At 47.6% G+C, this 26,823-nt stretch overlaps 1 protein-coding gene across 4 annotated transcripts in view; it reads right to left on the bottom strand.

Moving 5' to 3' along the window:
* C1PH17orf114 (chromosome 1p C17orf114 homolog) overlaps positions 1-26,823 on the bottom strand; it is a 174,408-nt gene that overhangs the window by 46,163 nt on the left and 101,422 nt on the right. For 3 of the 4 annotated variants that reach the window (XM_069644133.1, XM_069644124.1, XM_069644140.1), the window contains one exon: positions 15,313-15,378. The exons of the other annotated variant lie outside the window; for it this stretch is intronic. The gene's annotated coding sequence lies outside the window, so the exon portion shown is untranslated. The remainder of the gene's footprint in view (positions 1-15,312; positions 15,379-26,823) is intronic. 4 annotated transcript variants of the gene reach the window in all.

Genomic DNA, 26,823 nt, shown 5'->3' with positions numbered 1-26,823 from the left:
TGGGGAGACGGGGGGGCAGTGACCAACGCATAGTTATTTAAATGCTGCATTTTCTTTCGTTGTGTTCTCGTCTGTCTTAATGTGGAGAAAAGGAAGGCACAGTGTTTGCATTGTGGGGGGGAGAGGGGTGGAGTATGGGGGGGGTCGCTGTGGAGCGGCGGGAGTAGAAGGGTGCGGGGCAGGGGAACACTTCCAGTACTCTATTTGTATACCTCTGATAAATACCGGTTTATCATCTGCACCGCAAATAAAACTTATGTGTGCCGGTCGTGGACCACTGCATTTTTTTAAAATTCGTGAGTATTTAAGACCACAATTTCCCGAAAGAAACGCAGGCCATTTACAAAATAGGATCTGGTCCGTAATGCGATACAATAGTTAAGCTTTCACACACCGGTTTCAGTGGGCTCAGAGACATGGGTAGGATTCAATCTTCTGTAAAGAGGTACAGATTGAGCACTAGATAAAAATAAAACGTACGAAACAAGTAAACATGCAGGTGGCCAGGCAAATACATAATCCATAGTTGCCAAGGTCCCTTGTGCCAGTCTTCACTTTTCACGCTGTGTCCGCCAGGCCCATACTTATGAGAAAACTACAAGTCCCAGAATGCAAAGTCAAAAGCCGGGGCTGGCTCAATGTCTCCTGCAGTCAGCTACAAGAAGTCGAGAGCAGTGTGGTGCTCTACCCAGCGCCGAGTTGTCCACCGATTTATTTATTTATTTATTTATTGTTTGCTTGTTAGGCGCTTATACAGCAAGTCAAATACTGTTTCACAGCGCTCAAGAATGTGTAGTAGTGCGTGTGCGTTTCTAAAAGAAAAATGGTACCTGTGAAACGTGACAGCAGTACTCTCGTGGATAGGAACGTGTTCAAATGCCCCAGTTGGCATCCATTTAAAAAGTCAGCTCATCGATTTCAAAACAAATTAGCATTTGGAAACTGCCAGCTCCGCTCACCAGCGTATGCAAGGACTGTACAGCAGGTGGTACTCAAGAAGTCCACGTTGCGACCACGGACAACCCCCGCTCCTTAAAGTAAGCCCACTGTACCAAGAGGCAGGGGTCAAGTCCTAAAAATGTATGTGGGGGGACTCATCAACAAACAAATGAGATATGAGGTGAAATATGCCCATTTAATTAAATTGGCTTTGCATAAACACCTAAATTGCACAGGACGAATGGCATTTGCCTTTCATAAAATCAACACACACACAAACCAAGAGGATATTTTCTCCTAATAGCGTTTTTGAAAACCTTAAAATGTGTGCATGTTTTAAACTCCAAGAACCAATAAAAATGTTTTTGCTGGGACTTGCAGTACCGAAATGGGACATTTCACCTTTAGTGGTTACTTATTCTTCATCAGTTTACAAACCCGATAGCGCGGATTGATCCCTGATGTCGGCTTTAATTCATAAATTCAAGGTGGACGTTCAATGTTTCTCATTTTAGCTGGGGGGACTGAGTCCACCCCCTGAATAAAGTGGGTGCAGTGGAGTAACTTTGCTGAAAATGTTGAGGGGACATAAAAGGTGGCCCAGCCAAATAAATGGGGACAAAATGGTGTGCCATGAAATTTGGGGGGACAAACACCCCTGTGTCCCCCCCCCCCAAAATTATGCCCACGAGTGGGTGGACTCCGTCCCCCCGCATGTACCCTTGACTTGAGCCCTGCCAAGAGGTCCTACTGCCCAATTTCAAACCTCCCTTTAAGAAAATAGACTACAGTGAGTGGCGTGTTCTGTGCCCACTGCCAGCAATATGGGGTCACCAAGGCTCCCCACTATCCGCTCGATAAGGACTATATGTGACCCTTTGCAAAGAGCCTGACCAACATGTGCCGATGAGTTCCCAGTGCCCCTGCAAGGGTGGGGGGGAGGGGAACTAACGGCCATATGACTGGATAGTCACTAAACCCAAGGATGGGTCACAAGCAACTACTCCTGCATGAAAGGGAACAGAACTGACTTCCAACCAATCAAAATAAAGAACTAGCCAGGATCAGACCATTCCCTGGGGCAGGTGAAGCGGCGACTGCCCTTTGTGTTGAGGGAGCCTTTAAAGTGGGGGTAATTTATAAGTGATAGCTCATTTAACAAGCCATTGTTTTTACACAGTATGTGCTTAACATTTCGGTGTTCAACACTGAACATGGGGCGTTTTTATTCTGAAGGCCAACACAAAGCATTAGTTAGCAGACCAAACCTTTGAATTCTTCCAGGAAAATTAACATGCCACACAGAAAAAAGTTTTAAACCATGTTCTTTTTTTTCATGTCTTTGTGACACCAAAACTTTTTTTTTTGTACATTACTTTTAGTTATTCTAGTGGCTGCTTTGGGACATGGACTAAATGCATGCTCTCAGCATCAAAGGTATTTTCTTTTTCTTAACAATCCAACCACTGCCTAGCGCACACCAGATGGCACCTCAATGGCATTTATAATGCGCCTGTACACAAGTGTTTCAAGGCGCGACAGTGCCAAGTTGACTTGGAACGTTGATTAGGAAAGCAGGGTTCATTGTGCGTCACCATGCACACAGAAGTTCATGGCAAATCAATGCTGTGATGTGTGCAGCAATGATGTGTGCGTTGCACAAGGTACCACCCCTGTTGGGTAATGGTATCTACTTGATGCACCTTTATGTTACAGCACAAATGGCTTTTTTGTAGGATGTGTCTGTGTCCATACACTAGCACACTGTATGTGGCTCAGACGAGCATGCCATACTGTGCTCGGTTCATAGTGACAATACCGAATCAAAAAATCTCGAAAACAAAAATCTCGAATACAAAAGGCCGAAAAAAAAATGTCGAATTTTTTTTTCAATGTGTTTTTTTCCAAAATGGGGGGTTCCCCCCAACCCCCTTTTTTTTCATTTTTTTTTATTTTACCCCTTTTTTTTACTTATCTGACCCCAAAAACATATATAAATAAATAAATAAAAAATTCAATATTTTTTTTTCGAGATTTTTGTTTCGGGCTTTTTGTCATTCGAGATTTTGTTTGAGATTTTGACTGACCACCACTGTGCTCACACAAACACAAAGCAATCAAAAAAGCTGCCTCATGTTGTACATCTACTAAACCAAACGCCCTTTTCTACACTGTCACACCATGATTTTCACTAGCTGCAGGCCAGCACTAGCGAGATGCTAATGCCAGCTCTGTTAGATAAAGGATGTGCCTGCTCGTATTGCAGATATAACCCACGAGGGCCGGTGTAATTGTGGGGAGGTGGTGGCTGAGGAACTGTGGACCATTAACCATGCAATAGAAGCCGGTATTGTTTAAAACACTTCATCGGCTTATCACTGGTCAGGATAACGTTTGTAAGAGGTACAAACCCTTCTGTGCATGGTTTATTGGCTGTCTCATGTAGGATAACCTTTCCGGTCTATAGACACTATTCCGTAAAACTGTTTCTGTATTGGGGGCTGGGCATGCTCACACCGAGGCATAGCCTCATCTAAAATTCTGCAGATTCAAGAAGGAAAAGAGCCCTTGTACCACATTTGAATGGCTGATGTTGCAGCCATTTTATACGTGCATCCAAAAATGTAAGCTGTCCAAACGAGTATGTATGCTTCAGGATTACAAACATAACAAGCGGAGGGAGTGGTGAACAGTGATGCAAGCACCACACCAGGTGTCTTATGTATTTAGAGATTCACACATACAAGCCTTTTATCAGACTTTATATGATCAGTTATTTTCTTGAAAATGTCTTGTGTTTTAATTCAAAGCAGACAGGAACACTCATTGGTGCCATTTGTGCCCTTTCACACTCAGAGGTATTTTGAAAGAGTACAAAAGGTAGTGTACCAGACTGCCCATCTTGGAATGATAAACTTCTGTCAGAAAAAAAATTCATATGGTAAATCTAGTGTTACCCCTTACGAAATACAAGTGAGGTGGTCCGAACAGAACAGTCAGTGGGCCCTCAGACCCGGGTAGGTTGATCACACCGCAGTGTGCCAGTACAGACAGTTTGGAACTGCATTCAGGCAAGGCCTTCCCTACGAGCAGGTGACAGAAGAGCCATTTACTCAGGCAGCAAGTGTTGTGTTTACACATTAGATGTACTTGAATTTCAATGCAAGGGCACAGCAATGATTTACTAATATTGAGGGTTTTGTTGCGTGACACTGAGGTGTAGTTTGGGAGTGATGTATGCCAGTCAGTGGGTGAAGGAGGCAAGGTGGATGTTGGGGCGGGGGGCTTGAATCAATCTAGTGTTTCGCCCTGGCACCAAGATGGCTACTGCCCTGGCCGGGATGCTGGCTACCAGTGCCATGGGGCCTGAGATCCCATCACCTGCTTCTGGTCACCACCCCTCTACTCGGGGGCAAACCAAAAAGAAGAGCGCCACAAAACAAACACCACACAGCTTCCGATCTAAAAAAACAACAAAGGTTTGGTACTGGTTAAAACAGTCCCATCTCCGCACCCCACTTAATTTTGATATATCACTTATGCAAAGTAAACACGCATGCGCCGTCATAAGGCAGAGGCAACATGAATACAAGAGTGGGCCAGAGGGAAGTAAAACCTACCCACAAGATGGCGGCAGAACGCGTCAATGCCACATGCGCAATGCCTTCCACGTTGCAAACTTGACTGCTCGCACGCACGCACCACAACAATGCGGAAAGGCAAGGTCGGCGTCTTAAGCGGTTAGCCTCGTGGCAGCTGGTGCGTCGAGTCCAGACTCATGAGGGCTGCTGTATCCCCCCCAGGGGCCCTGCCGGCCTGTCGAGGCTTGCAGGAGGCGGAAAGGGAGCCAGCAAATTCCACGGGGCTCAAGGGGCCGCGCGCGTGCTGACCCACGGCAAAGCACACAGCGGGGAGGCTCCGGTCACCCGGGAGAACCCCCAGGAGTTGAGACTTTAGGCTTGCAACAGCTACACACGCCCCTATCCCGAACACATCCCTCTTAATAGCCGCATTCCTGGCAAAGATCGCATGGGATTTCACACCTTGTGAATCTGGGCAAAACGCACTATCTTCCTGGGCCCGAGTGGTTCTGACCCCAATTACCCGCTCCCACTCCTCCGTGTCCTTCATCACATCCTCCGATTTGGACTAACTGGACCTCCACCAAATAGCCACCCCCCCCCAAAAAAAACTGAGGGCGGAGGCCCAGATGCACCCACCTTGGACAGCAAAGTGGTCCGAGTTTGCCAGTATAACATTTTGGGCCAAAACGGTCACCTCCTAAGTGAGCAGGAGATCTCCGGCTGTTGACAGGGGCAGGGACTGGAACCAGAGTGGCAGCTGGGAGGGTCACTCGCATCACTTCTGGGAGGCAGCTGGGGGTGGGGGGGGGGGGTGGGGGGGGGGTCACTCACATCCCCCCCTGGAGGCAGCTCGGAAGGTCACTCGCATCCCCCCGGGAAGGCAGCTGGGAGCGTCACTGACATCCTTGCTGTCAGGAGCTTGCCCTGGATCCCTAGTGTAAGGTCCGGGTGGGCAAGTGCTCTAGGCCAGGCAGGTGTTCCCCTGGGCCCAGCAGGTCAGCAATCTAAGTCAAGCACTTCAGAGGAAGCAGGATGGAAGGTAACAAAGTCCATGCCAATCCCATGTAGCGGCAGCTCCATAGATGGTTTCACCAGTCCTCAAGATAACCCATGTTCATCAATAACTGGCCCAGGGGTGGGAGGGAGCACTCTGCTCCCGCCCTCCCTTACGATATACCGGGAAGTTGTATGAAGCTTTGATTGGCATAGGGATTAGAATAAGTAGTCGGAAATGCTGGACCAGCTGTCAAATGATTGGCCAGGCAGCACTAAAGGTCCTTGAAGCTTCTGTGAAAGGAGGAGGGGTCAATCAGAATTGGGTGCCTCGCGGTCCCTTTTAGTGTCACAGCTGGAGTAGGCTGCTGGCGCGGTCTGTGGTGCAACGCAGAGGTGCAGTATCTGGGGTCCCGAGGGTCTTGCAATGACGCCGCTGCAGGTGGATTGTCGCAGGTGGTACAGAAAAGACCAGGCCATGAGACGCTGAGGGACTGCAGGGGCGGCACTTGGTAGAACGTTTCTCAGCATGTAGGCACTTTACCCCTGTGCCGTTCTAGCCCCATTGGATCACTCTTTAGTATGTGCAGGTCTTCGAGACTCAGAAAGAGGACAGAGTGTTCGAGGATTACAGTAATGCAGGTCCCAGCAAGTAAGGGCAGGTTTGTATCTGCCTTGATCAGGTTCCATGCGTTAATATCCCCACAAAAATATGGCCATGCAAAAATATCGCCATATCTTTGTGGTGATATTAAGGCATGGAACCTGCGGGGGGTCACCCCAGCAACCCCTGCTCCCAATAACCCCATAAATTATCCCCACTAATAATATCTATGGCCTTACTCCACAACCATATATATGGCGATATTTTTGGTGGGGATAATATTACCAGATACCTCTCGATCGCCCTCTCGTAGCAGGAAGGTAGCTTCCAAAGCCAGGAAGCTTACCACAGAGCTTTGCCATCTGGAAGGTCTTGGAAGGTTTCACGTCCCATACAGGCATCCCCATAGCCACTGTTAGGGTCAGCATTGTCCTTCAGGGACTGGTCCAAGGAGCGGGAGGCGGCTTTGCACATTAATGAATACTGGAGGCTGAACCAAGGCTCCAATGACAAGGTCGCTTCCATGCCGACGATTTAATGTCCACCCACTCAGCAGCAGGTGTCAGATTCAATTTTGTTTAGACTTCGAGCCTTCTTCCGGTTCCATCTCACTCAGAAGTAGATTCAAGACTTAACCCAAACACCATTTACAAAACCAGCCGTGCCTGGATGTGGGGGCCGCTGCCTTGGCATGCAAGTCTGAAGATGCATGCCTGCATAAGACTGTACCCGTATAGGAATCTCTCCCATAGAAGCAATGCCTGGCTGTAGCACTCTCTGCTGGGTCTTTCATAAGGGGAGTTAGTGGTCACCAGTAGGTGCACACCTGGGATACATCAGGATGGTGGACCTTAAGCAAAGTCTGCCACCAACCAGTTGTAGAGAGGCCGATGTACACATCTATAGAGCCCAGCCCCTCACCTTCATCATACTGGAAGAACAAGAGAACACACTGCATGACACCAGGTATCATCCCAATATCATATTGAACGTACGAGAGATGTTATATACTCGGACAACTGTACGGAATGTACCCTCAAAGTGAGGTGATAGACATGAGTCTGCAGACACCACTGGACATAGAAGAAAGTAAAGTCGGACAGAAGAGAAGTGATGTCATGAAGAGAGAAGATACATAGACGCAATAAACCTGATGCATGGATGTCTGTAGAACGACAATGTAACTGAAGCAACAAAGTAATCACAGATACAAATATGAAGAAAACCATATATACAAGTGACAAGAGATGCAGTAGACATATACGCAGACACACAAGGTGGATCAGACAACGTAGAAGCTTGCTAAAATAGGAAATAAGATGCGAGTAAAGCAGCCATGTTGAGAAAATGGACGTCGGCATCGTATAACAGTAAGCAAGAAATCGAGGAGAGACCAAGGATGCAGAGCCGACAGGTGTTGGAATACAGCTCTGTGCAAGAACAAAGGGTATTTGCTTGGCTCAGGATCAAGGATGCCATTGCAACACAGGGACATTTGGGGGAGGGGGGGTTGCACCCAAGGTGTCTCTTGTTACCCCTAAAAAAAAGAAAAAAACACTAAAAAAAAAAATTAAGAAAGTGTAACACTTTGAGCAGTGACACTAAATAAGAAAGAATAGGAATAACACATTATTTCTTTCTGGAATGCTATACAATAATTGCTAGACTCAAAGTTTTATTTCAGGCTCACTTCAGGGGTGAGTCATTCATTTAGTCTGTTCTAAAACACCTCAAAATAAAACACCTCAAATTTACAAAGCAGATAAACACTTTCAAAAAGCATTTAGAGTAGAATAAGCATCCATTTCAGACTATGTATTTTGCTTTTCACAAACTGCAGTTCTAGCATGTTATTTTCTGCCGTGGTCTCCATTCCGATCATCACAAGATATCTCGGTGTCCTCTGTCACTTGACAAAATACTTGTCCCTAAAAGCGCGTGTACAGTGTAGAAATGTTTGACCATAGCACATCAAATGGCCCTTGATTGTATTGTGCCACAATTAATGCTTGTTGTAATGTGTCTCTGTCCTATCTCCATGTCATGCTGTTCGGGATGTCTCAGTAATGAGTGCCCAGAGTACGATTTGCTGTGTGAGTGAGCTGCTTTCCCTACGCTACTCTAAATTCTTTAATACACAGTTATGAACTCTCCCAATGGTATATATTTGCCAACCTCTGAAGCCTGAAAAGAAGCCCAACGCCGGCTTGACATGTGGCCAACGTTGCACCAGACATGCAGATGAACTGCCGTTAAATCTCAGTTACCAGTTTAATAGTATCCACCACAGCGTATAATTTGCTTTCTGACTTGAGACCATTGAGACATGTAATTGCTCATTTTACTATAGCCGGTAAGATAGCTATAGCCCATAACATAGCTCAGTGGGTTGAGCACTGGCTGCTGCGATGTGCGAGTTATCTGCAGGTTACAGGTTTGAATCGCAGCATGCGAAACTCCGTCCTTCATCCTTCTGAGGTTGATAAAGAGTACCAACATAGGTTGGGTGATATTGTATGTATATTTGTTCTATATAAAGCACTTAAGCGCAAGTTCTACATAATAACACATTATCCTTTGGGCTTGGATGTCTGCTTGCATTCACAGTAATCTGGTAATATGGGCCTATACACACTGATATTAATGATACATATGGGGATCACATTACAGCAATATCGTAACCATATTTTTCAGAGTGTACTTGGGGACGATGCCACTTGCTGTTTTGTCACGGGGTGCAGGTAGGGTTCCATCGCTTCCCGTGATGTCACTTCGGGGTGTGGTCAAATGACTGCACGTCCTGTGATGTCAGAGGTCAAGTGTCATGTGATGTCACTTCCGCTACCCATGTGATTTTGGTGAAATAATGTCCCTGTGAAAGGAGTCGAACAGGATAAGCCATGTACGTAAGAGATATTTCTCTCAGATTAAGGGAAGGAGCGAATAATTGAGAGTGCCAAGTATTGAACAATCAAAGATGCAGAAAATCCATGCAGGACGGAGCAACCAAGTCTCAAGGGCCAAGAGGCATAATAGCACCCAAGATAATTGAATCAAATAGCATTAAATAAAAAAAAAAAGGTCATAATGGACATAATCATGGTCTCTTCACATGTGGTGTAAGACCAGAAGACCCAGTCAAAGCTTCAGACGAAGATAGATGTACCTTCACCCCCCGAAGAAGAGAACAGCCATCAAGGTCAGCTACAAAGCGGCAGCTTTGGCTTAGGGCCTACCTGAGGAGAGATGGTAGGCTAATTAGCTAAGAAAGGCAGTCGCTAACGTTCCCCTGCACCTGGGTTTCGTTGCTTACATGCTGCTAACGAGTCCCGAATGTACAAGGTTGGAAGAGAGTGCCAACCAATCATTATGCCCATCTAATGGTGGACTACACATTGTTGCAGAAACCCATCCGCTGCTGGTATTATGCTTGTATCTGTATTTTACAAAGTTAGAGGTTGTTCAAGGCGTACCTACCAGATCAGGGGCAACCAATGATGATACTTAAGGAGACTAAGACCTTGCAACCCGATGACATATGCTCAATGAGATCCGGAGCAATGACGCCACTGAATATGCGTATTAAGTCACTATTAAGCAAACGCACGCTTGAAATCCGGAATAACTGACACAAACACTGACCTCCCATATCACTATGCTTACTCTCTAAACTAACACACTTAGAGTGCAGCTACACCCCTCGATCAATTCGGCCTAGTTGCTCACATACGAACTTTACTCCATGAACACCTCAGCATTCTAATGAAACACAGCTACATCCCATGACAAACCAGCCTAGCTGCACACATAAGCGTCCTACACAGGCCTAACACAGCCAGAGCGCAGTCTTGGTGTCCAACCGCCAGACTACACATATTCAACTGATAACTATCTCGCCACACTGAATGCTAGACTGCAGCTACCAGGCATTTGCATCAGCTGTGCACATAGTTGGTGCACCCACACACCCTATGACCCCTTACTCTCTCAACTGACTTGGACTATGGTCCCCAAAGGCGTTCAACCTACCAGCGCGTTGAGGTCATACCAATGATATATAGAACGCTATATAAATAGCGAATAAACTATAGATATTTTCCCATAACAAATCCCTCCACCAGATAGGCTTTTACTGTTTGCCATGCAGGATGATGTCATAGCTGACATACATCGAGTGATAAAGATTTTTTTGTAATGGAAATGCGCTGAGAGAGTGTGTGAGCCAAAAGTTTGTTCGCCAGGTTTCCCTACTTTATTGAATTGATAATATAGTATTGTGCCATATTCTTCGAGTTTTTCCAGTTATTTGGGCCCCAAGTTGATTTATTTGGTAATCCCATTCGGCACTTGGAACGCTCCAGATGCAGACAGTGGAGTCCCCGCAGCCAGATACGTGAGGTTTTTCTCATAGGGGAAATAGGGTAGATGGTGTACCCTGGCATAAAGGACTTTGGGGTCGCTAGGATTCATGGGGGCATACACAGTATCCATTCAGGGAAAAAAAAAGTGCAGAAAGTCATCAAAAATAGGTCACAATAATCAACCCGTCAGTGACTGATTGCATCCCATACACACCGCTGGGATGGTACTTCTATAGGTCAAAATATCTCCTCGAAGGACCAATGAGCACTTGTCTTATATAAAAAGGCACAGCACGCCTTCGTTATTCCTCATTTCGGCTTCTGTGCGCCAAGTGCTGTAAAGCCAGCATTAAAACAAGAGGTTCCTGAACCCAGAGGCACTGCACTCTCCAGCCACACATACCACACAGTGGAAAATATCCTTAAAATCATGGCATCAGTTATGGTTTGCTTCTGAAAGTGAGCCAGCAAAGCAGCCATTTAAAAAAAATAAAATAAAAATAAATAAATTAAAAAAACACAGGGTGGGGGGGTTTGGTGGAGGAAGTAAATCCCATGTTAATGCATCAAGTGAAGTGCAGGCCAAAACACCATGGAGCTATAAAATATAACTCCATACAGACAGCGCAGCACCTAGATCTGGAAAAACTTACACCAGCTTTCTAATCTTTACCACAGACCGATATTGACGCAAGAACCAAAGGCCACCGCTGCTTCAAAATTCTTTAAAAAAATAAAAAAAAAAAAAAAAAAATCACATAAGGGCAGCTGGAATTCCTGGTGCAATGTGGACTTGCAACAGCAGTGGGTAGAAATAAGACATGGACACCCACGTCGCCGCAATTCAGCAGTTAAGGAGTGGGCTGGTAGGACTAGGAATGGTCCATCCAAGCTTCCTCCTTCATCCTCAAACTAACCTCTAGAGGAGTGACCTTGTGGTTATAGAGGCCTGGTTTGCCTACGTAAGAGCGACTTTTGAGATACTTCTCACTTTGGTGCGGTTTGAATTTATGAACCACCTTTGGCCAAAAAATTCAGTTGGGTCTATTATTTTAGTTTTTTAAAGATGACTGATGTTCCAACCACAGCTCCATCTGTGGTGGTGATTTGGCACAGCATAAAAGCATTGTATCATCAAACTGGCATTGACAACCTGCAGCTCACATTAAGGAAGGAAAAATCCTATTGCTACCATTCAGGTACCACAGGTATTTCCAAAAGAGCCATTCCAAACTTCTGGAAACCTGCTGAGGTGCGGCACAAGAAGGTGTTCCAAGAACTATAGGGAATTCAACTGCAAAGATTTTCATAAAGCCTCAAATCTTATAGTGTTGCAACAAATCATTTGGCAACTAAAATAGCATTACAAAGCACCATATCAATACAATTCAAACCACAAGTCATTGTTCAGCGGTCAGACTTTGAATCCAAGTCATAAGAACATAGTCAAGGCGTTGGGCCCCTGTGACCAATATATCTCCTGACGTGAAGGGCACCAACTCCCACAGCCACTCGCCACGGACCATCCAGACTAGGGATAACGCTACCTAAAACATCTGGCCAAAGCTTATAGACTTCTTTAGACGCAATGCCATTTGTAAACCACCATCAAAACATACTCTCTCCAAGATTTAACCAATTGCTCAATACAGATTTGAAGAGAAAAGCATTGCCCTCGAAAAAAAAACTCAAAAATAAGCAAGCCAAACAGCTCACCCTCGGTCTAAATCACTTACAAGAAAATCAGAAACTGGAGCAAATCTGGAGGATCAACAATCTACACACCAGCAAATTCTTCTACCACCAACAGTTACGCCTTTACAGGGTTGAAGTACTTGAAGCAAAGAAAGCACACTACTCCAAATGCATCGATTCTGTGAATCACAATACAAAGAAAAGGTATCAGATCAAGGAATTCTAAAACCAGACAGCTTGCAACGCAACCTCTACCTCTACACAAGTGCTCTGCGACCAGATGGCTACATATTTCAACCAAAAGATCCGAGACATCCAGGATTACCTTGGCAATAAAGGTTACCTCTACCCACATGTCACTAATGAGATCCTACCAATATTTTACACTACCCCCTCTATTGTCTTTCACTTTCTGTCTGCAGAGGATCTACAAGCACTCATTGAATTATGCAACCCAGCAGGATCTCAGAGGATCCATGTCCCCGAATCTTTACAAAAATCACATGAAATCTCCAGACTTGGCACCCATCTTCCTAACCCTCCATCAGCAAGAGTCCCCAGCTCAGTTGACGTGCGCACACATCAGACCTGTGCTCAAAAAGCCCAGAGCAGATCTGTATGACCCAGTCAGCCATCACCCCATCAAAAGCACACCTTTTAACAGGAAACATCTGGGAAAAGTCATGTACATCGTCAACTCTGAGACTTTATCAAAACAAAACCTATCAAAAACAAAAATCAACTCCGCAATGAGTCACAGCACGGTTTTAGACCTTCTAGGAGTACAAAATTGGCTGTGCTCAATCTTGGATAAAACATAAGCTGATTGAATAAAATAAATAAATAAGAGTGCACTCTCCCTGCTGGACATCTCAGCCGCTTTTGCCCGCATCAGTCACGAGATCCTGCTGAAAAAACTGGAGATTGGCATTAAAGAATCAGATCTACAATGGATCATCTCCTTCCGCGGGTGGGGGTGGGGTCTCCTGCTACAACAATGCGGATGACAATACAAATAATCCAGACATGGATCACCCATCACCAAACGACCCCAGACATTAAACACTGTCTTACACAGGTGGACACATGGATGCCAAACTGAATACTTGCAAAACAGAGGTGATGCTCTGTAAACCTACAGGTTCCAACTCCACTACAATCCTGAAATGGTGGACCACCCTACCCAAAACTCTGCCGGGAGAAGAGCCACCCGACTTCAGGAAACTGTTCAAGACTTGGCTTTTCAACCAACCACTTTCAAAGTAAAGGAAAATAATAGCAACCAACTAAAAACTGCACCAGAAACTTGGGCTAATTCACAACAAGCATTTTTCAAGACTACCATCTACGGGAAACCAAGCTGACCCATGGAACCGCTCCTGCGCAGCACTGGTCTGCACCTTTAAACTCAGTTGGAGGATGAGGGAGGAGTGGTATTTTTTATTTTTTTTAAATGTATTTATTTTATTTGTTACACACCCAGACCCTCGGGTATCACGGCGTGGTTACAAGACTGCTTAGGAATTAGTAATTCATTGTTACAAAGTACAAACATAAGCATCACTGGTTAGCTGGTGCAGCAGGATAGATAATATTTACAGTTTACAGTTTTTCACTAGCAAGTTACACTTAAGCAGAGTTTCACCAAATCCTCACTACTTAAATCTTGCAACCTTACACCCACACACACTCCTACAGACTACCTCCTAGGTCTAGTGTACTTAACAGATTCAGAACCTATCCGTCTTCTATCAACAAACATGTTAGTTTTTGCACCCCACGTATAACCAAGCTGCCCTGTCAGTACCAACCACAAACAGATGGTCATATCGATACACAGGGAACGGGTACTTCCAACCTGCATCCATCATTGACAAAGGTTTCTGAATCTGCCATCCCACTATCCAACTAACACACCCTGTTCTCCTTTCGTACAGAGCCACGCACGGTGAGGCCAACATTATTGGCAGAAAGGCACTATATAAGACTACAATACAATCCGATGCAGGAGCAGGTTTCCCCAGGGCTGTTGGCCACTTCGACTCCCCCTCCCCCTTGCATGTCCACAGTCCAACAGTAACCCAGCAGACTGGTTCTACAGGTCGCCAGAAGGCCATCAGCTCGGTCCATAGGACAATAGTGATTTAGTAACACACATAGGTCTTCTTGAGCCGCAGCACTTCCCTTAATGCCACCAGAGGAGCTCAAGTACTGAATTAACTGAAAACAGGGTCCATGTGGTTTTATCAAAGTAATTTACTTTGATAAAATCAATTCGAAGTTGGTTTTTAAAAATGCGGTCCCCCCACCCAGTCATTAGCCCCTACCGCCTCCCACTAGTTCCCTATACCTCCAACCCTTACGTACATTTACTTTCCCCGAAGTGATTTTGTCAAAGTAATTTACCAGAGTAATGTCCTTAGATAAAACCACAGTATACGCTGCAACCCTTCCACGCTGTTCCAGGTCCCCATGATTCTCACTGTGGTTTTATGGCGCAGTCTTTCCAAGAAGTAGTGATGGGGGTTCCTGCGAACATTGTCCGATAAAGGGTTTCCGGAACAGCACAGTCTTTATAGTAGTTATTATACATTTGCTATCGCGTTTACCGCTTGAACACAGCAGGCTGAAGATAGCTAGAATTGTTGGCCAAGGGATTTTCAGCATTTCCTTCTCATGGCATGAAGAGATATATGTCTCCCCCCTGAACTCCTCCAAGTCCATAAAACAAAACATGGGGATGGCAATACGCCGAGAGGCGTTCAGGAGTAACCATGGCTTCGTTCTCGCTTTCCAGGAATAAGGAGCAAGCCCTGGTTGCCCATGGCAAATGTTTGTGAGTCCAATAGGAACCCTGACTTTTGTAGAGGACATTGGGAACGTCATTACGCATCTACACCAGGGTTTGAACTTTGATTTCTGCTCCATCGTTGACCACCGAGTGTGATGTAATAAGATGGGATTTATCCTCAAGTAGAGGCCCAGCTTAGCGGCCAGAATGCCCCGGTTACAATGCACCCCACAAAGTCAGTCTGCAGAAGTGAAATCATAATGAACACCCATTAAGGGCAAACCGCACAGTGGGACATGTATGGAGGACACAAGACTGGTTCCAGAGCCCCAGAAGACCACTTACCCAAGTGGAAGTATGGTCAAGAGAATGGCGGCGATGGAAGAACCCGGTGACGAAACCGCTGCTCACCTGTTGGGGAAAATCAAAAAACAAAAATTAAGAATGGGACCAGGTACAACAAATCACAACTCTGTCACTGTACGTCTACCCACGAACAGCTTGAACACCTCTACCTCGCCAACACCATTAACGGCCACCTATGTAGGAGCCGCAGTTACTGTATTCCACAGGATTCTCAATTTGAGAGCGACCAGGCAGTGCTCGTTCACATAAGAAAATATTTGGTCCTCCCGACGCTTTCTTGGGTCTAATCCACACTGCTCTTCCTCTACTCACCTTTCACATCTAAATAACGACTCTTACGGCCACCAAAGAAAAACATATAGCATTTACGTACCAACAAAAGCTCTCAACCTTGCAACATCCAGTACAAAATGAAAGCCATGTTTGAACCTAGAGCAGTGGTCTTCAAACATTTTTGGTCTGGGACCCCCTGAGCAAAGTTTGGGCAGGGCAGGCCCCCCTAAAAGTGCCAGATGGACAGTATGTAGAACGTTTGCGTGCCGTCACTGCACCCTACTTTGAGTACAGACCCTGGGCTCTCCCCAGCCTACTCCCACCACTATCCCAGTGCTGCCGCCCATCCTGCTCGCACCACAGTCCCATAACACAAGCGTACACACATACATATTTAAATAAAAAATAAATCACCATAAACGTACCTTCTGCAGGGGCCTGCACATGGTTTCTAAAATTCCCTGCTCCAGCTTGCTCTGCCCGTATGTGCGAGGAGGCGCAGGAGCACCCCCTCGCACATACATACATGAAGTGCCCCAGCCAGCATTTCCAATGAGCTATGCAAGGCTGGTGAAGCAAAACACGCCAAGCGTTGTATGGCTCAGTGATCATGTGCGGCTGGGGAAATGAACTGTCAAAGACACACAGTGTTTCCCTTTGACAATTCAGCCATCCCAGGAGCACTCCCTCAGCTGGAAAAAGCAGCTGAGGGAGTGCTCAGTGTTTCACTGGGCTGGCTCCTTGGCTCCTCCATAATGGGTGAGGTGGCCAGTGGGTAGACGCCCCCTCACCCATTATGGATGAGCCGGCAGGCTTGGACTAGCCTATAGGGCAATAGGGCGATGACCGTACCAAAAATACAAAATGCTAGTGTAGGCCAGTCAAAATGGCCCCTTTTTTGGCCAATGTAGGCCAGTTTGTGGAGTAACTTCGCTATGCAGCTAGTAGTTTTGACCATTGTTGCTGAATAAATATTCTTTAAATATCACAATTTGTTTACATTTGAACGATTTGAACAAAAAACAACCCCTTGGGTACTATTCAAACAGTCTGTGACTAAAGGACTGAATATACATTTGCAACTGCTGGCCATTTTTCCATTGGTGCCCAAGATCGTTTTATGGTCCAGTCTGACCATGTGAGCTGCCCCTTCCCATTTCCTCCAATCTAAAAAAAAAAACCTCTGACCTAGAGTCTGCAGAATGCGGGGGAGGAAGGCTGGTGATGAGCGACGCTGCATTTACACCCCTAACAATGCCTCTCACCCCCCCCGCCCCCTCCATCTCTCCCACCGGCCAGTCCTCCCATGGTCTGTCAACAAACTCCACCCCATGCCCCTTACCCACCAAAATGGCCAGTTCAGCCATGGCTAGGTATGTCCCCCTATGTCCATGGTTTTGGCATGCTAGACCCATCGTGCCTCCCACGCTCCAACATTGGGGAACCTGCCCATGTAGATTTTTGTATAGGTGTTTGTAGGCATGTTGGACAATAAACACCTCCACCAATTCTCCCAACCATAATTCAATTGATCTCTCCGATCCCTCGTCATGTTGAGCATCTCCCTGGGAACCGTATTGACACAATGTTACAAGCAGAGAACAAAGCGCCACTATACAAGTCTCTGATACCAGCTGCGCTCTCGCATGTAAGAGTCATCAGGGTGGACGGCATAAAGGGATACATTTAATGGAGCTGAAAATAGCTCATAGAGGTTCACACACTGTCTGAGGTAGGCGAGCACGCTTACAGTATGGTGAATTCCGTCTACTAAAGTCGCTCTTCCCAAGAAAGCGGGAACCTAAAACACGATATTTGCCAAAAGGGAAATACACGTCAGACGCAAGAGCTGTGAAGGCAAGCACAGCTACACAATAAGCAAATATCCCTCATCGCAAGGAAATGCACAATAAAGCCTAAAGCCCCACCTCGCACAGGCAAGACGTGTTTAAAGATGGCAGTTTGCAGAGCCTACTCAATATTATAATGCAGCAGTGCGCTAGGGGAGTACATAACAATTTCTATTCCAGACTCACCTACACCTTCATGCACCAAACTATCCCTCTTCAATCTCACACGCTCAGGTATCTCCCGAGAATGATAGCTATCCCCCAATTGACAGGCCAGTCTCATACCCCCCTACTCCAAAATCAATGGAGTTGCCTGCAACCTCATCAATTAGCACCACACACACACACACCTCGTAAGTGTCTAACTTTATAACCACTGTGCACTATTCATTAAACCTCATCCTTCTACTCTAGCTAAAACTCTCCTAGAAAATCCCCCCCCACCCTCTTGGCTTCAAGGACATGGTACATGACCCCCCCGATAACCCTGACCGAGTGACATGAGATGGAAAAGGATCAAACACCACAGCTTCTGCACCCCTCCCGATGGGCTTTCCTTAAAATCTACATGACAATTAAAAAAAAAATTGTTAATAAAGAAATCAGTTTTACAAATAAAAATATTGCTTCTATTGTCTTTTCCCCAAATCCGAATCCCCGGATATCGTCACTTCTCCTCTAGAGGAGGAGAGAGCCCAGGAAGGTGAGGCCACTACCCGATAGTCCCCCTTGGGTGGTACGCCCCCTATGGGATTAGTGACGACCTGGAGAGAACAAGAACACCCAACACGGACACTCCTTCCTACCATCCCCCCCATCCCACCAACACTTTCTGTAGTCTTCCCATGTGTTTTTGTCATACCATTAATATACGATGTACTGGGATGACGAGGCATGCAGACTCCTCAAAGGACATGTATCCCTTAAGTACTGAGACGAGGAAAAGAGCAATGGACTCCCTGGAAGACTTCAACATCAGTACTGGGACAAGAAAAGTGTGGAAGCATAGAGAGCACCGACAAGAATGTGAATGAACAGTCTAGTTTCTCTCGAGACCTTATTGGGCAGAGCCCATTCAAAACTGAAGAAGGGAATCTGTAAGGAGAGAGAGAAGCCCTCCCTGGAGTCACCATGAGACGGGAAGTAGACATGAAAACAGGAGAAGGCGTTGTTGGGGCACTGCCCTGCAGGCAGAGCTGTCCCTATCCAGTCCGCCATGGAGAGAACGACCAGAACTGTGGAGAAGCAGGCATACAGACACAAGCAGCAGCTGGAAAACGAGACAGGCGACGTGCAGGACACGAGGTACCAAACACTGCAGAGCCGCTGCAGCACACTAGGAAGCAGCAGGGGCCACCAGAGGCCCGAAAGGACAGAGGAGAGCCTGCAAGCGACGGAACAACACCGGCAAGCCCCTTGCAGGTACTTGGGTTTCCGGGATGGTTGGTGGCCCTCCAGAAAGGCTAACAAGTATTCAAACACGGGTCAGGGACCCACACGCTTTTATGAAGAGTAACCAAAGTCATCTTCATAGTCACAGTACCCAGCAGGATAGAGAACCAGGATTGCTGCACCAAGACAAGAGGAATACACGGGTCCAGGACCTGCAACCATAAGACTGGGCGCTCATACGAGTGTGAAATATTGAAGGGCCAATTAATCCAGGGAAAGGGAGGCATTCTGCCTGGTAATATTGAACTGTGAAAGCCAAGGGGGGCAAATATTGAACAGCGATTTGTGAAAGCCAAAAGGGGCAAAGAAGCCAGAGGAGTGCCTGGGGAAGGGAGTCATTCTGCCCAGCCCTTGTGAACTGTGAAGGCAAGAGACCTCAGGAGAAGGAAGCAATACCTTCTGGTGCTTACCCGAAGATTGCGTATCGTGAAGCCAATCAGACTGAAGAAAGGCTGGGAAGGGAGTCATTCCCCTAGAAACCCATCATGAAACAAAACTATGGTCAATAAGGAATGATGTTGGAGTTGGAACTCCCTTTTGAATTGGAACTGAAACCTTACAGCACCACAAGCTGGAACTTGGTTTGTTTTCCTCAGAAAGGAACCGAGACCTGGAGAAGGAGTCAGTCTCACAAGGGAGATTCCCCCTATGATTGGAACCGTGGCTCATTGCCCAGAAGAAGGGAGTCATTCTCACCGGGGAGATTCCCCCTATGATTAAAACTGTGGATCATCATCCAGAAGAAGGGAGTCATTCTCACCTGGGAGATTTCCCCCTATGATTAAAACTGTGGCTCATCGTCCAGAAGAAGGGAGTCATTCTCACCGGGGAGATTCCCCCTATGATTGGAACCGTGGCTCATTGCCCAGAAGAAGGGAGTCTCTCACCGGGGAGATTCCCCCTATGATTGGAACCGTGGCTCATTGCCCAGAAGAAGGGGGATAGTAGTAGGCATTTTGACATGATGGTGGACTCATTTACTTGGACATTCTGACCAGTTCCTTAGTATAGGCAGAGAAACCCATTTTAGAGTTAGGAAGATATAGCTTTCTACTTTAATGTTGCCTCCTTAACAAACAAAAGGCTTTGCCAATCACCATGCCACCACTGTGTCACACTCTTCCTTCTGCTCCCTTACACAAGTCAATGTCTAGCGTCTCTAGTCCTTCCCTGGAGTTACTCAATACTTGGAATCTTGTCCTCATTCACCACCTTATGGATATGGTTCTTCTCTGGTGGTTTACAGGATAATATATTCAGCTCCCGTCACATGGTAGGGGTTTTAGGTTGGACTTTGAGCTCCCGATCACCTTGGCCCAGAATCCTGGCTCCTAATAGGCCCCTCGCATTCACCCCATACCGACTCTTAACCTTCTGCTTGACCTAATCCTGTTCCCAAGGAGCCTACCTGGACACCCTCCAACCCCATTCAGTGTTACTGCTTGCTAGCTACTCCTCTTCCTCCTACACAATCCTCCATAGGCGTTTAGCTACTCTTTCACAGACCCAACAGACATTGGGTGCAGGCCTCCAGTTTTACTCCTTACTCCACCTCCTGGTCTCCTTCAGTCCAGACTATTTCGACCCCCAAACTCCTCCTCCAGTCCTCCTCTTCCCCTCGCCTCTTGTTCACCAGCTCCACCTTTACTCTGTCGCTTTCACAAGCCTTGCTCCAATCCACCTGCCCTCCCTGCATCAGTCAAGCATGCTCCTTTCTTTCCAAACTGCCACACCTCTGCATTGTTGGCCCACTTATTAAAAACAAGCATTTAACTTGATAGCACCACAATTTCTCTAACAGACAGCACCCATCTGACAATGCAAGCACCCAGGCCTTCTCAAGAGGGCAAGGGAACTTTCCTCAGTCCCCCACCCATCCACCCACCAATCCAGGAAGACTGTGGCAGTTGAGAAAGTGCCAGAATGCTGTTATGCAGTTACCATTTGTCTCACACCAGGCTTCCTGTACAAGTTACTAGGCACTCTGTTTCTTGTATTGCTCACGAACAGGAGATGAAGCAAAACTGGCAGCATCAAAGAAAGCGGTCCTCCAGGGTCCCACACGGTCTACGACTGATCAGAGGCCTGGCCTATGTGAATGCAACCCTCCAATGCGCAGCACTGCACGCACTCCAAGCCACAAGCAAAGTGGGTTAAGCCGAAAACGCTCAAGGACTTTACAATGGGCTTTTCACCCCCAAAGACACTGCTAACCAGGGGGCGGGGTGGGGGATACGGGGTGGAGACAGACATCACCTTGCTCACTGCATCTCCCAGAACTCTACCAGTCAGCCTGAGCTCCCAACCTTTCTCTCAGGAACAAATCTGTCCCCCACCTCCATGCCACTGGGGACTACCTCCAATAAACCACCGACCCAGTGTCTATGAGACTCCCTCCTATTTTTCTCTCCCACCCTCCACTGGCCCCAACCTTCGTTCCTTTACTTCACCCTACAGTCCCCTTGGGCCCTGGCCCACTTCATCCAAAACCACTGAATCTTGGTACGCCTGCCTTCTGGTATGCATCTTCTCTATGGCATCTTTATATGAAATTACGTCTCTGCACCCAACACAATATTATCCTGGGCATTTTTCCAAAGCCGGGAGCATCCCATTTCTGGCATGCGACTATTGGGAACGCGACAGAAGGTCCAGGGACATCCAACATCGCCTTGCGCTGCTTAGACGCGGGACAGTTCCCAGTCGAACTGCTCCTAGAGTTTGTAGGAAGGGAATATGAAACATAATATCACCCTTCCCCCCCCTCACCACAGCCAATGAAGCCAGACAACCCAGAAGGGATTCAAGTGTAGATTTAACATGTGTCCTGTCTTGCCTCCAACCCAACCCACCCCACCACAGCTGTGTTTTACATCAGTACTAACAAAACTGAAGTCCACACAATTAAAGAATATGCATTTAAAATGGCCACCATTGGCTTCAGTCATGCTTCCCCAACAACATGAAGCTTTAAGCAGCCTCCCCTTTCCTACCACCCACCACCCTCAGCTTCTCAAACACACGCCTAGGGCTATAGTCGCACAGCCAGTCTCATAACGTGTACACACAGCTGCGCCTGCCTCACTTCACGATTCATTGCGGACGACGAAACTCATGCCGAGCGGGGCTTTGTGGTGGGTGGGGCAAAAAAAAAAACAAAAAAAAAACAAGAAAGCCTTGGGAAAACGTGTCAAAAGTAGCCCAAACAAAACCCAACCTGTACACCTAATGCGGGTGGGTGGCTGTTTTGGTTGCAGAAAGCCAGCTTCAGGAAGACAGATCTGCTGTCAAAATTAGCCCCAAATTCCCCTAAATATCCCAATATGAAATCACTGCGCTGCTGGGAAATGGAAAGCCCTGCCCCCGACTTGCTTCTTACAAGCTAAATCTTGAAATGCAGCCTATACAGGTAGTTGTAGACGCCATTTTGTGTGCGCCGATCGGCTAGAAACAAAGTAGCGAACGTGGGCTTCTCCCGTGGGCTAGGATTCTTTATCTACAAAGGATAAAACATGCTCCAGCCAATACCTACTAAGATGCAACAGCTTCAGTCACAGTGTCCACGAGACTACTCTAGTGCGGGCGACTGCAACCTCTGGCTCTTCATACAGCTCCCCTCAGCCATATCCAGTATAGTCAGGGCTGAAGTACCATGGGTTGGTCTCAAGTGAAAAAAACAAAATAAACATGATTTACAAAGACTGCTCTATGACCGCACAGAGCGGTCTTTCTAAATCGAACTGTCAGCCCCTGCAACGTACACGCATGCGTGCAGGGGTGGATAGGCGCAGCAAGACCCAGAAGAGGAGTCGCAGGAATGTCCGGTCAGTGCCTGCAAATGAAGGGTCAGAGTGAAAAAAATAAAAAGCCTTACTGTGGTGGCCCGTCCATGCAGCAGATTGGTAGCAGGGATCACCCTACAGCGCCCAGTTCACCGGCGCCTGGATCACCAGGCAGGGGATCATCCCAGCACCGACAGCACAGTCACTGGGGATACCCAGGCCAGGCCACGACCACGTGGCAATAGGATCCCCAAGGAACCACACACAGACATGAGTTGCTGCTTCCTGGGGCTCTGCTGCACTACCTTCTGCGTGCCAGCAGAGCCCCTTTTATTAGAGAGGCATCATGACGCTCTCTCGCATCCAAACACTAGACCAACACACAACACTTACCCATGTGCGTTTTCTGGCTTTTTGCGGTCCACACAAAATCGACCAAAATAAATCGGTCTTTTTTGAGCTTTGCTTCAGGAGAAATTGGCTGCCCCACCTTGTGCATCGACATTACAAGGATGCGGGAACGCGCTAAAGAAGTACAGAAGGGCGGCAAGAAGAAGTATGAGAAACTGGGTTTAACCCCAGTAGTGAAGGGTGACTGGGTGAGAGTGAAGACTAAGTCGGCACTGTCAATACTGAGGCCACATCGAGCATGGTGGAGAGGGGGAGCAAACGCACACAAGGGTTCCATGATAACCACCGGTGTCCCTCTGGTTAAAGGCTTAGCTGGTGGCCCAGATGCTTTAAGATCCGGCAGCCGAAGCCTTCAGAATTATCCCATGGATGATCTTGGAGGTCCAATACAACGTGCAAGTGGTGGCAGTGTTGCCAGTCCATCGAAGCAGTGTAGGTGAGCAGTGCAGACACCGAGCGGGTTCTCTTAACTGCCCAAGACTCCTCCCTGCACGTTCCAGCCCAATGCTACAAATTGATGTCATGTCTACTGCAATGACGGGCACGTCATTCCCTGAAGAGTGTCCACTACCTCCAGCTTTCTGTCCCGGGCCAGCAGTGGACATCACAGGGTTAGGAGTTAGAGGGACCATTGATATGCTAATTTCTGGTGACACCACATCCAATTGGTAGGTTAATGAGTCTCCACCATGCCAGCATACCGCCCGCACCACCCACCCCCCAGCCCTCCTTTTTTTTATTTTTTAAAGGACTTGACCGCTGGCTCGGGTAGAAGAGAGAAGGGAGAAGGACAGAAAGGTTGTGACCGTCTGACTTTTCTGTGGGTATTGAGCAGGAGGGAATCCTTTGGGGAGAATTTCGGGCAGACATTTTCCGCAGACCAATAGGAGGCAGGAAAGAAAGGTATATTTAAGGGTGGAAAAGGGAGGTAGAGTAGTTTTCTTCCAGAAGCAGAGGTGAGCCATCTTGTTGATGCTGGGACGGAAGTGTGCTGCATGGCTCGGCATGCAGAGGTCCACGGTGGGAGCACCGGAGCAAAAGCAGCAGAGAGGAGGATGGCACACAACATGGGGCTGGTCCATGAGTGCAGGGACTCCCAAAGCACAGCAGGGGTGAAGGACAATTCATGTAAGTCGGGGGGGAATTGAGGCTGGTGGAGAAGAAGGCAGCGCGTCCCGGCAGGCAGCATTGCAGGAGGTTCACTCCCGCAATCAGACCGGAGTGGAAGAGGCAAGACTAGCTGCAAGAAGAGTTCCCGGTGGTGCAGAGGCATGTGAATGGAGCAAATACAAGGCCACACCAGCACAATGTGGATCCTGAGGTGAAGCGGAGCAGATACAAGGCCACACCAGCACTAGGCGGATCCTGAGGTGAAGCGGAGCAGATACAAGACCACACCAGCACTAGGTGGATCCTGAGGTGAAGCGGAGCATATACAAGGCCACACCAGCACAATGTGGATCCTGAGGTGAAGCGGAGCAGATACAAGGCCACACCAGCACTAGGCGGATCCTGAGGTGAAGCGGAGCAGATACAAGGCCACACCAGCACTAGGTGGATCCTGAGGTGAAGCGGAGCAGATACAAGGCCTCACCAGCACTAGGCGGATCCTGAGGTGAAGCGGAGCATATACAAGACCACACCAGCACTAGGTGGATCCTGAGGTGAAGCGGAGCATATACAAGGCCACACCAGTACTAGGTGGATCCTGAAGTGAAGCGGAGCAGATACAAGGCCACACCAGCACAATGTGGATCCTGAGGTGAAGCGGAGCAGATACAAAACCACACCATCACTAGGTGGATCCTGAGGTGAAGCGAGCCACAAGAAAGTACGCCTAGCAGAACTTACAATTCTGGGGTAGCAGGTGAAAAGATGGAGGATGGTAGAGAAAAATAAAATGGCACCCAATTAGACGAAACACTGACCAGGTCATCAGGACGATGGCAAGACTAATATCTTCAAAAGGAAGAAAAGAACGGGCCCGGAAAATACTCAGACTGGAGGAAAGGCTGGATGGTCTGAAGGATAAGGATGAGATATCATGTCCAAGGAATGACTAAGAAAAAGAACTGGGAGGGTTAAGAAGGGCTAACTAGGAGAGCAACAGAAGGGAGTCCCGTCCGATAGCTAGCCATGGACTGGTGGAGGACTGGTGTGCAGTTGTACCTGTAACTAGCGTTTAAGGTGAAGGAATGCAAGAATTGAAAGACATGTTTAATACCATTAAAGTCACGTAGGAGGTAAATATAATGGGCTGTTGGTGGGCCAGCATAAGTGTGGCAGCAAGATCTTGCCATGGTCCCCAGCAAAGAGAAGGTGTATGGTAGCAAGAAGTGCCAGCAGATCAAGCGCCCTGATGCTTAAGTTAGACAGTTGAAGGGAGTGGTGAAGGACTCCTGGATGGCACCCATTCAGCTAGCATGCAGCAGGTAGAGAGGTGTAGAGGGAGACATATCCAGTGTGAACGCATAGGCTAGATCCGAGGCCAACATGGATGCCATGCCGCCGCCTGAGAAGTCCATAGTGAGTGTAGCACATGCCACTAGCTTTGAAGGACCAGATGTGCATAAAAGAATTCCTAGGTGGAGATAACTTGGGGCAGAGGAGACACCAAGCTACCAAATAAGACAACGCCCAGAAAGGTGAAGGAGGCACAGACTATAGGGGCCTGTCTGGGAGCATTCAGGGTACTGACAGTTATCACTGTGAGAAGTACCCACAACGAGTTGATGCACGCTGGATCTGCACGAGAAGTACCTGCAACAAGTTGGTCCACTCTGGATCTGCACGAGAAGTACCCGCAACAAGTCGGTCCACTCTGGATCTGCACGAGAAGTACCCGCAACAAGTTGGTCCACTCTGGATCTGCACGAGAAGTACCCGCAACAAGTTGGTCCACTCTGGATCTGCACGAGAAGTACCCCACTCTGGATCTGCATGAGAAGTACCCCCAACAAGTTGGTCCACTCTGGATCTGCACGAGAAGTACCCGCAACAAGTTGGTCCACTCTGGATCTGCACGAGAAGTACCCCACTCTGGATCTGCACGAGAAGTACCTGCAACAAGTTGGTCCACTCTGGATCTGCACGAGAAGTACCCGCAACAAGTTGGTCCACTCTGAATCTGCACGAGAAGTACCCGCAACAAGTCGGTCGACTCTGGATCTGCATGAGAAGTAACCACGACAAGCCAGTGCACCCCGGACACCCGGCCTTAGCATATTAAAGATGAAAAGGGGCTTGAAATGGCTAAAATACAAAGATGCATTTAGGGATAAAATGGAATTTGCAGCACACATTATTTGGGACTAGGAGAACAAATCACCGTGCGGAGGCACATCACGGGTGGGTGGGTGGTGTAATTCCAGAAGCATCTTATGTAAAGAGGGTTTTCCCTAACGGAGGAGTGAGGGGTGAAGGAGGATGGGGGGGTGTGGGAGCCAAGGTGTCCACCAAGGCCCCTACTAAGGGCTTCAGGGGGGAGGAGAGCACCATCCGGCTAGCTAGGTTGGGAATTTGAGGCAGGCAAGTGCAGGTGGGGCAACATGCTATTAGCACGTGTGGCAGTAGGCATGCTGCCAGCGAGTGCTTCAGGGAGGAAAGATGTAGAGTGCAGCCATCCCAAAGCAGGCTTCACTGCTAAGCAGCAGACGGGGCCGGTCTCCATGCACTTGGGTGCTTTAGCAAAGTGTTGTAGCTGAGGTTGTGGCTGCATTCTG

This window comes from Ambystoma mexicanum, chromosome 1p (genome assembly GCF_040938575.1).
Source record: "Ambystoma mexicanum isolate Mex_15411 chromosome 1p, UKY_AmexF1_1, whole genome shotgun sequence".
Classification (NCBI taxonomy): domain Eukaryota; kingdom Metazoa; phylum Chordata; class Amphibia; order Caudata; family Ambystomatidae; genus Ambystoma; species Ambystoma mexicanum.
This window is presented reverse-complemented; position numbering and strand designations above follow the sequence as displayed.